Source organism: Nilaparvata lugens, unplaced genomic scaffold, assembly GCF_014356525.2.
Source record: "Nilaparvata lugens isolate BPH unplaced genomic scaffold, ASM1435652v1 scaffold6354, whole genome shotgun sequence".
In the NCBI taxonomy this organism is placed as follows: domain Eukaryota; kingdom Metazoa; phylum Arthropoda; class Insecta; order Hemiptera; family Delphacidae; genus Nilaparvata; species Nilaparvata lugens.
This window is the reverse complement of record NW_024092110.1, coordinates 4657-17406: the sequence shown is the minus strand read 5'-3', so window position 1 is coordinate 17406 and position 12750 is coordinate 4657. Positions and strand designations below refer to the sequence as shown.

General features: G+C 31.2%; 1 long non-coding RNA gene across 1 annotated transcript; it reads right to left on the bottom strand.

Annotated features, from left to right (window-relative positions):
• Positions 1 to 7126: 7126 nt before the first annotated feature.
• LOC120356276 lies at positions 7127 to 10207 on the bottom strand. The gene is made up of 3 exons (XR_005573977.1): positions 10146 to 10207; positions 8726 to 8939; positions 7127 to 7376 (listed from the first exon to the last, which is right to left on the bottom strand). It is a non-coding gene; the product is annotated as an uncharacterized LOC120356276 (long non-coding RNA).
• Positions 10208 to 12750: the final 2543 nt, after the last annotated feature.

Sequence of the window (12750 nt, the reverse complement as noted above, 5' to 3'; positions counted from 1 at the left end):
CTGTTTTGATCTTCAGTTGCAAAAGCTGGGAAGAAACCTCCAATATAGCAAATAGAAACCTAATTACAGTTAAAAAATGGCTGCAAGACCATATATTGACTTTAAATGCTCATAAAACTAAGTACATCACTTTTTCACCCAATATAACTGGACAACCAGCAACTGATTTAAGTCTTACAATAGAAACATCAAATAATCGCAATGAAAACACTACAGATAATATGACAAAACATTAGAAAGGGTGCAAACAATTAAATATCTGGGTATACTATTAGATCGAAATATTAAATGGAACAAGCACATTGATTATTTATGCTCGAAGCTGAAATACCTAATTTACATTCTTTACAAAATAAATAAAATAAAAAACATGGACATAATACGAAAAATTTACTTTGCATATGCTCAATCACTATTTCAATGCATTATTGAAGTATGGGGAGGTGCATATGACACGCATTTAAAAAAGTTATTTATCCTACAAAAACATATTATAAGAGCAGCATTAGGAAGGCCACGACTCTATCCTAGTAGGGAAATATTTCTTGAATTCAAGGTTCCGACAATAAGACAGAATTATATGAAAAACGTTATACTCCATATCAATAAAAATAAAACTAATTTTGCTACACACATTTCACCCCATAATACACGTCCTAACAACAGATTTAACACAGAACTCATCAAGCTAACCATATGCAGGCATCAATTCTAATATTATTGTAACTACATTATAAACAAAATTCCAAATGACTTTATAGATGAAAAAATCACACGTGATTCAATTAAAAGTATAGAATATTGGATTGACCAAAATGTATTCTTAAACTAGTGGTATAAAGTAGAACGTTGTATACAAAAAATTGTTACTAAGAACAGTGAGCGATGGGCATGTATACTCTTGAACCAGGCTTCTAATTGTCCCAAGTCACATTACAGGAACTTCTTTTTATTGTAACAGTTCATTTGTTTTTCTTTGAGAAAGTTTCACTGTCATGATGGCCTCAGATGTCACAGTGATTGATTAGATTAAAATTTTCATCATAGTATAGTACCTATTGTCACGTTACTTTTGGTGGAATAACGCTTAGCCTCTTGCTTGGCGTCAATCGGTAGAGCATGAGAGTTATTTTAATAATTATTAAATCTGGTCGTGGTTTTCTAGGGTATAATCTCACTAAAATCTTAATAGGCTCAGACAGGAGCTTTCGCAATAATAATACTGATAATTTATAAAGAATATATATATACATAAATATAATTTATATCCTATGGTATTGAGGAATAAAATGAATGGTACACCATGAAAAATTTGATACATATATTAACAAATAATCTCAGAATTGGATCAAAGAAAAAATATATAGAGCAACAAAATATACAATGAAACGAGAAACAAAATCAAATAAAAATATCACAGATCGGTATTATTTTCTAGTTCTATAGCACGAAACTTCACCATGTGCTTTCACTTCATTGATCATATGCATTTATCTGCATGTAGCTTTGACATCAACTTGCTGTTGCTTGCCGATTTGGATAATCCTACTATATATATATAATATACTTACCTCCCAAATCAGAGCATGATAAATTGACAAATCAATAATTAAATATATATTAATTCCTACAGTTTCTAATAAATATATATATATATCTCAGGGTGCAAGATTTGGCACCTGACGGAAATAGATGGATCAATTTATCTAATGAATCAGAGCTACATTATATTATCACAAATTACATTGTAAAATTAATGATCATGTGAACATTTGTATTATCAGCTTAGAACTTAGTATTCCTTTTAATGGTGTATCCTTTGATATATGAATTGACTCGTTACTATCCAATAAATATTCTTATACCATTTTAAAACTTGCGCAAGTATTTTTATTAATTCTTAATTTTTAAAACCTTTTCAACGAGCTAGCTTTTATTTCTTATTTCATTCGAAGCACTGAGGGCGCCCTATCACTATTTCAAATATTATTCACTCACGTGCTGAAATTTCTATAAGTTGCTGATGGCAATCCAAACTCCTGGTAGTCCTGGATTATTGGTGGCCGAAGTCATCTCTTCCAAGGGATTAAAAAATATTTAAATAACTTTTGCTTTACTATAGCATCACAAAGTCTTATGAAAAATTAACAATTCGATTTAACTTTAAGTTATTAAAAAGGTACAGTAAGATATTGCGCTCTACAAATTTTGGTGACAGCTCATGATAGTGGTTGGCAGGCAAGTGGGCAGGTTCTACTTCTTTTTCACAATTTTCATTTCCGACTTGCAAATTTACATAAAATTTAAATAATTTGTTACTACACCATTCAAGGCTCAAATAGTTCGTGCCAATCTATTAAATTATTACTTATATTGAACCTCTGATAATTTATCTGCCTTCGGGCCGTAACCAAAACATACACTGAACAGCAATAATTCATAAACTCTTATCATTTATAGAAATATATACAAATATATTTGAATCGGCTCACTATTACCGCCCATCAATTGCTACCATTTGATTGGTTCATGCAAATTATTATAGTATACATGCGCCTACGAACCTCCTACTCCCTTAATACATTAAATTATTTTTATCTGGGTTTTTTAATACATTTTTTACATGCAAAGTAATTTTCTAAAGATTATAGGTTGTTTCTCATATTATAACAATTAGCCATGTGGGTTTTGGTTCCTCCAGTTGCATACCATTTAGTTACAATAAATTTCTGCCAAGGTGTCTGGCTAGATTCTACGTTATGCGACTCAGTCGATCATTAGGTCGCCGATCAATAGATATTTTACACCTAACCTCAAATTTTTAATACTTTATATAATATTATATAAGTAGCAAATCATTTCCATTTCTATTCGGCCATTATAAATTTAGCCTTGATACCTGATATTATCTAATCTTTAAAATGTTATCATATTTGGCGATATTAGCCTATTATTCCACTTAGACCAATAAATTTCTTTCAAGTAGGGATTTTTATTTACCCATCAGAATTTCAATTCGTTACACTATGTATAGTATTCTCAAGTTTTTTTTTTGCTGTGAGCCTGTGCCTCTTTTTGTATAATAGGTATAGCTTCATTAGCATGATTAAATTTTTAGAATTGTAATTTCTTCGTTAGCATTATCAATTGTATATTAATTATATACTGACCTGAATTGATACAGAATAAATAAACTGCAACTCACTGCCAACACACAAGGAATCTTATGTTGGCAGTGCCAAGTATTACAGTGATGTCATTGATGCACTTAAGTTACAATCAATGTTATTTATATTGTATTGTAAAAATATGTATTTGTAATTTTTGGCAATAAATTCAATTCAATTCAATTCAATCTAGTGAGGCCATACACAGCTGTCCTCGACAAGGCAGCCGTACTGTGCATTCATTCAGCGTCCGTCCATTGTTGCTAGCAGAACTGAATAATGTAGTCTTAGTATTTTGTGTTAATTTTCACTTTTATGCCAGCTTTAGGCTTGATTAGTATTTGGCTGTGGAACCATCTGTTCCAATAGCATGTTCTAGTTTTTTCCGCCTCAGTGAATGCTTTAAGAAGAGAGGATATCAAATTTGTCACATCACAATGGAGATTTTCCTCCTATAACCACTACTAAAGGTATGTCATAGATCTATAATATAGTATCAATGAAATGACTATCAATGGAAGCTTCCATCAAAGTATTTATTGTAATGTAATTAAAGTATAGGTGATATTTTTATATTCAAACTGATAAATGTTGGAAGAAAATGAATAGTATATGTTTTGTAGAAATTTAGAGTACCTATAAGAAGGAATTGAGAATGATATTTTGAAGAGGAAGCTATTAACCTAAATTTAAATGACAGTATTTTGTGTTATAGATTTCATTTTTTTTGCTAATTCTAATGAAAAGCTTTCTTGATTCTTAAGGAAACACCTATTATGTAATTTATCTTCTAAATTACACTATATGTAATTTATGTAAGAGAGCAGACTGAACAAAATAACTACTATACTCGAAAGATATTATAATGAAAAGTTATTCCATATAGCTAGTGAATTAAAGTATTGTCCCTAGTGGAAGTGATCAATAGAGATCAATAGAAAAAAAATGTATTGATATCAATATGTAATTGGGCCAATACACATCCATGGATATCAATACATCCCCAGCTGTATTGATATCAATATAAATCCATGGATACCTATTGATGTGTATTGGCCCGAATACCTATTGATATCAATACGTATCAATATAGATCCATGGATATCAATACATCCCCAGCTGTATTGATATCAATACACATCAATATAAATCCATGGATACCTATTGATGTGTATTGGCCCAAATACCTATTGATATCAATATGTATCAATATAGATCCATGGATATCAATACATCCCCAGCTGTATTGATATCAATACACATCAATATAAATCCATGGATACCTATTGATGTGTATTGGCCCAAATACCTAATGATATTGTCATGTGGTACTTTAGTACCATCAAATATTTTAAAATGAACCAATGAATTTTAATAGAATTATAAAATGGAAAGAAGGTTAGACCTAGTCAAAGGATCAATCAACTTGAATCGAATATTATTAGTGATTAGAAGTAATAGTATTATCAAAAACGATAAGAAAACAGGCATAATTGTGATTCAACAACTATGAGAATCCATTAGCAGGATTAAAAAATTATAAAGCGGCTTACTTATTATTGGCGGATTATAAAAAATAAAAGTGTGCATGAGCATTGAGGTTAGAATCATTTGTTTACAATTTTAAAGGAATCAGTCGATCTTGAATAAATTGATAATTATTAGAATCAATGCTGAGCGAATCAGCTGATCATTCGATCAACCAGTATAACAGGTTGAATTATATAAAATTTACTCACAAAGGATATATTATATATACTAAGGAAGGTTAATGCGTAGAAATACGGACAACTATTATTTCTGTATAAATATCTATTATAATCTAAAAAGCATGAAAAACCAAGAGTATACAGAACTCATATAAAAAAAAACTGAATGTATTATCTATTAAAATCGTATGTTACGATTTATTTATGAAATTAATTTAAGATAAACACTACATGTATTTATATAAAAACTTTTTTATTTAATTTTTTTGTATTATAAAGTTGAGGAAGCCCTGATTCCAAGGCGACCAATTGTATTGAGTTTATTAAATTGAAGACCAATCAGAGAGTAGCTTACAAAATTATTCCAGGAAGAGACAAATTTTTCTGAAAACCTCCTTCTTCTGGCTTAAGCTCTTGACCTGAGAGGACGCACATGGAGTTTAGGGTTCTTTCTTCCTTTTAAATTTCAACATTACCAAGCCAAACCCTTTTTAAATGTGAAATATTTGTATTAAATGTTAAATTATCTGTGAACTCAGTGTTGTTGAAGAGTTCATAATCATAATTGTTCCCATGAATATATCTTTAATTCGGAAAGAAATCTATAAGAATCTGGACCACGCGCTAGCCCGGCAGAGACAAAAGGAGCCTGCCTAATTTATTATTGGAAATAATTAATTCAATCCACGAGACCGTCAAGAGCTTCATTTATGTGAGTGATAAGTCAAACGAGCTCGTTTTAGGTTTAGTGGGGAAATTAATTAAAAGCGCTATTCAAATTAACCTGAATTAAAATAAGAAGTCACAACGTGTTGAGTGATATCACATAGTTCATAAGAACATTTTATAAATTTATTTGATATATACAGGAAGCTTACTTCCATGCACGGCCCGAACTCATATTTCCTGAGATCTCATGTTTGATATTAATTTGTTAATTATATTTTTGCTAATTTAGCAAAGTATATCATATCAAATCTATGAACCAAACAGGTTTATATTTGTAGAATTTTGAATTGACTGGAAGTCTAAGCATCAGTATTGAATATAATGTGTTTATGAATTTGAAACTCACTACTGTGAAAGCTATTAAATCTTGTGATAATTATTCAGATTTTAGAAAGAATTTATTTAAGAAAAATTATTCATATATCGAATGTTTTATATACACTGTTTTATGGGAATATATTTTGTGTTTTATGTCAGCATACAAAACCATAGAATTTTTTATTATACCCTAACTCATCTCGTGATATACAGTTTGAGCTGTTTTAGTACCAATAGATATTCAGCAGCATATAAAATTATTGAATCAAGTAATATTGATCTTATTAAAAGCACTCAGTATTTATCATCCTTTGATGATAATCATATTAGTTTGCCAGAACAAGTATATTGAAAATTATATTAATAAGGTTCCAGTTATATCATATAAGGATCCAGAGAGCTTCAAGAACTGGCGTTGTAAGTTCTAAGGAATTTTGGAAGGATAAATTGGTGAATACCTGTATTCATGATGAGCGTTTTAAGAATCAACTAGAAAAAACTATAGTTGGTCTTTATTATTCTCTAGTGGGTACATGGTTACTGATAATCAGTCATCAAATATTCTTTTAATTTCCTCACTGGTATTCTTCAAGAACTTCATAGAAGCAGCGGTAAGAACTATTAATCACAGGTCATTGAACCTTATGGTGATTACTTGTATTTGTAAAATCCATGTATCTACCACTGAGCTAGAGCTGAGGTTTGAAACCAGTAATTTTGCGAGCCGGACGGCCTTAATTTTTTGTGAATTTATTCGCAAAAGAGGGAATTTAGCGACTGCTCTTATAAATTTCAAGAACATCGTATCAGCTGTAAAGGATTTGAAATTTATCACCTTATACAGTTAAAGCTTCATAACGTGGGGCTCTATCATAAGAGATAACCCTCCAGGAGCACAACTTCACAATATAAATACAGATCGATAGAAATCCATGGATAACAATGTATTAATATCAATACAGATCAATAGCCATCCATAAGCAACCTGTCCCCTTTAAAGAAAAAATCCTTTCAAATCTCGTATAGCAGCTTAATAGGATGAAGATACCATTTGCAAATATTAAAATTCTAACTCAGCTGAGACTAGCATCAGACAAGGAAGTATACCAGTTTAAGAATTATCTAATAAATATAAGTAAATCAGATCCAGTGAATAGATGTTTATTGACAAAAATTGAGGAATGTAAATAATTGAGCCATGAATAAAATGCAAAATTGTTTATTAAAGTAGCTCATATATTATTATATTATTTATGAAGAAACATTACATCACATATATATTATTCATGAATTAATATGTCCTTATCTGGGTGTGCTCCAGGAGATTTGAAGCTTTTTCTGTTTAGGGTTGCGATCTTTTGAGCAACGTACTGGTTAATGCTAGCGCATCTTAATTCCATCTCACTTCTCGAAGCATTCGGATTCTCCTCGAGGATCCGTCGTTTGAACATTTCTAGAACAAATAACAGTTCAAAGTAGGTTATTAAAATCTTAAGAAATTAGAAAATAAGGATTTTATTTCATGACTTAATCTACTAGCAAATTTATTTAATAACCTAAAAATGTATTTAAATATGCATGACTCTCCCTCACGTGAAAGGAAAGTAATATCAATGGTGGGTACAATGCAACTAAACTACCTGGCAGCAGAGAAGTTGGAGGTTGAGCCTGCAGTTGAACGTCATCTTGAATATACCAATGCACAGCCCATGTGGTTGCCAAATTGTTTCCCACTCTAACGCAGTGCTTGAATTTTAATGGGAATTGAAGCTCATTATTAAAAGTTCATTCCCACCAGGCTTGCAAAAAAGATCCGTGTAATGTAGACTTGAGTGGTTTTCAGAAAGTTGATGCCTGAGCTATGACCGTGAGAGGGTCACTCTTGTCGACGCCGTGCTCCTCGTTACATTGGCTGCATCCCAATGAACTTCTTTGCTACCAGGTAGTGTACAACCATAAGTACGTTAACTAGTGAGCCCCCTGGGCTGAAGAGCTCGCTATATCATTCTGATTTCAAAATCTACATGCAGCTTAAGCTCTTCTCAGAAATATTTTAAAAAACCTACAGAAAATGTATTTGAGAAATTTTGCTAATGATGAAAACTCTCACAGGAAAATAGAAAGAAAGATAGTTTCCTTACATAATCTCATAAGACAGTAAACTTGTATGTTTAGAGAAACAGATAATATCAATAGTAAGAGTACATGCATTGAAAGATTCAATTTCCTCACAAAGAAATATTATGGAAGGGTTCTTTCAATTCAAATAGGATTCCTAATGAACCTATTCACTTATCCTAGGAAAAGAAAAAATATTGAGTTGTTTCCATGATTCTCACAAACAAGCAAACCCACAGATGGACAGCGACTTTAGCAATTAATCTGAATAGCATTACTTTTTTAAATGAATGAAATGATCATAGAAATAGCATGAAATCTAATTTCAGCTGACTAAAGGATAAATCAAAAAAATTTTCTTCTTATACACATCCAATGTTATTTGTATATCCTTCAAGAGGACGAAGGAATGAATCAATTTTGTTGTCCAACAAACTTGACCTGTAGAAACGTTTGAAGAATATGTGTTCAAAATTTGAAGCTTATTGATCAATTCTCTAAAGTGATTGTAGAAACAAACAGACAGAAAACAACTTTGACCTCCAGTAAGTTGAAAGTGAGAACTTGTTAACGCTCGTTCAATAAATATGGTCCTATATCTTTATCCTCTGCTAGGATTAATGTAAGTTTTAAAAGGGTGTCTCCAACGACGGATTTTAAAATATGTGACTAAATAACACTTACTTCTTAAACTTTCCATTTTTTGGGGTGTCAACATTGTTTTTGCTTTGAAGTCCTTGTGGACATTCGATTTTCGTCCAGTTACGCTTCTTTTTTCGAGGACTTCTGGATCCCACAACAATGAGCATACATTTTTAGTGAACTGGGAATCTCCAGCTTTCCCACTTTTGACATTTCCTGCAAGTATCAGTTTATCTTCTGGTATTGTGTCTGCAACCTGTAACAGTAACATATATATTTTTTAAATAAACCTATAGAAACATGAAAAAAATCATTTTAAGAAAAATATGGTCAAAAAAGAGCTACAAGTTTCGAGTATTCATACAGGCCTATTCATTATGAGATTGTAATTTTCAGATCAAATCATAGTTCAGCATTCAGTTATCATCTTCTCTAGCAGTTACAGTGTGTCTCCTGTGCTACCTACATAGTTCCACTCCTTAACCTCAATCAAATTAAAATGTAATTTGTGTTGGTCTGTGTTTGAGAGAGTCTTGATTAGAGCCATGTACTGATCTAATTAATAAATGCCTTACTACAATTTGATAGTGGGATTTTAGCAACCTGAAACTAGTAGTCACTGGCTTTATAGGACTGAAACTGATATTAATGTAACCTATAAATTCCTGATTTTTTTTTAGATATGCCTAGTGAGAGCAATTTAGAGCTTAGGCATGTGAACAGGAAAAATATTGCAATGGAAAGGTAATAATTTAAAGTAGAACTAATTTATAACTGAATATATGTGGTGGTGAGAATATTATATTCCGTTAATCAAACTTCCTTTGCATTCTGTAAGGTAACGGATTAGAGTGGTTCTATACTGGATGTTCTTCCGAAATATTAGTTATTTTTGATGTCTGGTGAGTAAAAATACTCTAAAATAATGGTTTACACCTTATAATACAAAAGTAAGTTGAGAAGTTTATACACTGCCTTCTCCAAAACATGCATGGGCTATCTCTTAATAACCAAAAAAATGTTAGCCTACAATCATATAATTAACAAATACATGTATGTCTTTGGCTTGTAAGATACCTAAAGATGCGTACAGATATACGCGTACGAAAAGTAAGTGTTTTTTCAAATATATAAAATGATTCAGTGACTGAACTACAACAAAGTTAAGACATTTTTGTTACACATTTCAATTTATATGTGCTAGCATTCCCCTGGAATGTGTCTGCCTAGAATAATAAACGTTTATTTCCAGCACTGATAGATTTAAGAGGCTTACTTTTATTATTACTAAAATTATGCCATAAATAATTCATTTAGGCTATGTTATGAGGCTTTGAGGTTATGTGCCAAGTCTTTCAATGAGTTTATCATTTGAATAAATATAGTCTAAGTATCTAAGACTATAATAAATGTATTCTTCCATTATATAGTACATCAATAAAAACAAAATCACTTGACTCACCTTAAACCTGATCTTTCACAAAAATCACAAAACAACAGACACAAAAAAAACCGTTACGATGTTACAATGCCGAACTCGAAGCATTCCCTCGGCAATGACCAACAACCGCCTTCCCATCAATAAACCCACTATCGATAAACCTACTATGAAAATATCGATATATCATCGATATTCGATTATTTATAATTATATATTTTCAAACTTGTTTGGAAATGCATTATTCAAATTACATATTTTAAATAAGTAAGAGTGGAATACTGTCCTAATTTCTACATTGTTTGATGCAATAAAACCAGTTTGCCCCAGAAAAAAGTTGGAATTTGTTTGTTTGATATATCGATTGTTGAAACTTCGATACATTCATCTCATAGTATAAAAATATATTGATATTTTAATTCGATACCATAGTAGACCTAAGGATGGTGGGAATTTCAAAATTAATGATATTGACAATCTTATTAAAAAAATTGATATTTCAGGTGCGGGTCAATGATTTTTATGGGGGACATTTGTGCTTGACACTGAAATAATGTTGGGATCAATAAATAGTAGAAGTAGTTATTATTTGAATTGAAATCATTCAAAGTTCAAGTGTGTAGGCTATAGTTCAGATACTGCATGATTTTCCTCATAAACTTTGATATAATTTGAAAAAGTGGTATAACTTTCCAATTTTGGATAGAATCATTTGAAACTCTAGGATAAGATTGACAATATGAACAGAATCGTACATGATTTTTTTTTAGAATTTTCCATGATCAAATACAATTTTTTTTAAAATTTAAACGTCAGTAGCATGTGAACGGCACGGCACGTCTGACAGGATTTTCGCAGAGGACAAAATGTACTGAAAATTCACTTCTACACCCGAATCACTCATCAAAAATACATTGTTTCGAGAAAATTGAAAATCTGCAAAAATTATTACAGTTTTTAACTGCATTTAAAATTACAGCAAAAGGTCTATAAATCGTTAACTATTAATCGTTAACATTGTTAACAATCGTAACATCGTAACAATCGTTAACATATATATAATCGTTAACATTGTAGACGATTTTTGCAAGAGACAAAAAGTGCTGGAAATTAACTTCTACACCCGAATCAGTCATCAAAAATACATTGTTCCGGGAAAATTGAAAATCTGCCAAAATTATTACAAAGTTTTTAACTGCATTTAAAATTACTGCAAAAGGTCTATATATTGTTAATGGTGCATTGTAGACGATTTTTGCAAGAGACAAAAAGTGCTGGAAATTAACTTCTACACCCGAATCAGTCAACAAAAATACATTGTCTCGGGAAAATTGAAAATTTGCCAAAATTATTCAGTTTTAAACTGCATTTAAAATTACCGCAATCCATGGACTCCTATTGATATCACTAAACTTGTAGTGATATCAATATAAGTTCATTTACTGTATTTACCGTGATTTCTATTAGTATCCATGGATTTCTATTGATATCCATGAGCTTCTATTGATATCACTGAACTTGCAGTGATATCAATATAAGTTAATTGACTGTATTTACCGTGATTTCTATTGGTATCCATGGATTTCTATTGATATCCATGTGCTTCTATTGATATCACTAAACTATCAGTGATATCAATATAAGTTAATTGACTGTATTTACCGTGATTTCTATTGGTATCCATGAACTTCTATAGAGGATATTTACAATACAACTCAGCTGATCCCGTATATCTGATGCAATAATAACTGTTCATTCTTGTTAAAAACAAGAAATTTTATTTTATCCGTTAAGAAAATAAAATAATAAATTCTCATATTTCATAATACATTAATATATTTTTTTAATATTTATAGATTATGGTTTCTCGATGCATTCCAAGCTGCGATGAACTCATTTTCTCTCTGAACGCTCATTTTTTCTCATAGTCAAATATTTGACTGCATGTCGAGTGAAATATACAAAGAGAAAATGTGTGTTGGCCTATTGTATTTTCTCTTTAGGGCTACTCTTAAATATAAATAAAAATTAGAAATCTATTTACTTTTTTTAAATGACTTGATAATCTATATATATAAAAGCGAAATGGCACTCACTCACTGACTGACTGACTGACTGACTCACTCACTCACTCACTCGCAGAACTAAAAATTTACCGGACCAAAAACGTTCAAATTTGGTAGGTATGCCCGGTTGGCCCTTTAGAGGCGCACTAAGAAATCTTTTGGCAATATTTTAACTCCAAGGGTGGTTTTTAAGGGTTCAAAGTTCGTCTTTTAGCATGTATATTCTTCTTATTCTCTTAAATTATAATTGAAAAATGTCCATACCATATGTTAATATAGAACTATAATCTAGAGAGAGTACCTCTTCGAAACAGTTGTTAACTGGTAACTAAATAATAATTTTGTCAGGTTGGCATTAAGTTAAGTTGACTTTGTTAGGTTGGCACCAAGTGAAGATGAATGATATGCGGCGAAAAATTGATTGGGCACTGCTACCTCAATCAGAGCTATTCCTGGGAATATTATATTACTAGCCGTCAGGCTCGCTTCGATCGCCATATCGTTTAGCCAGACGTTTAGTCTGGACCCCCGACTGGATCGTCCTAGCATATGATAAAAATGCT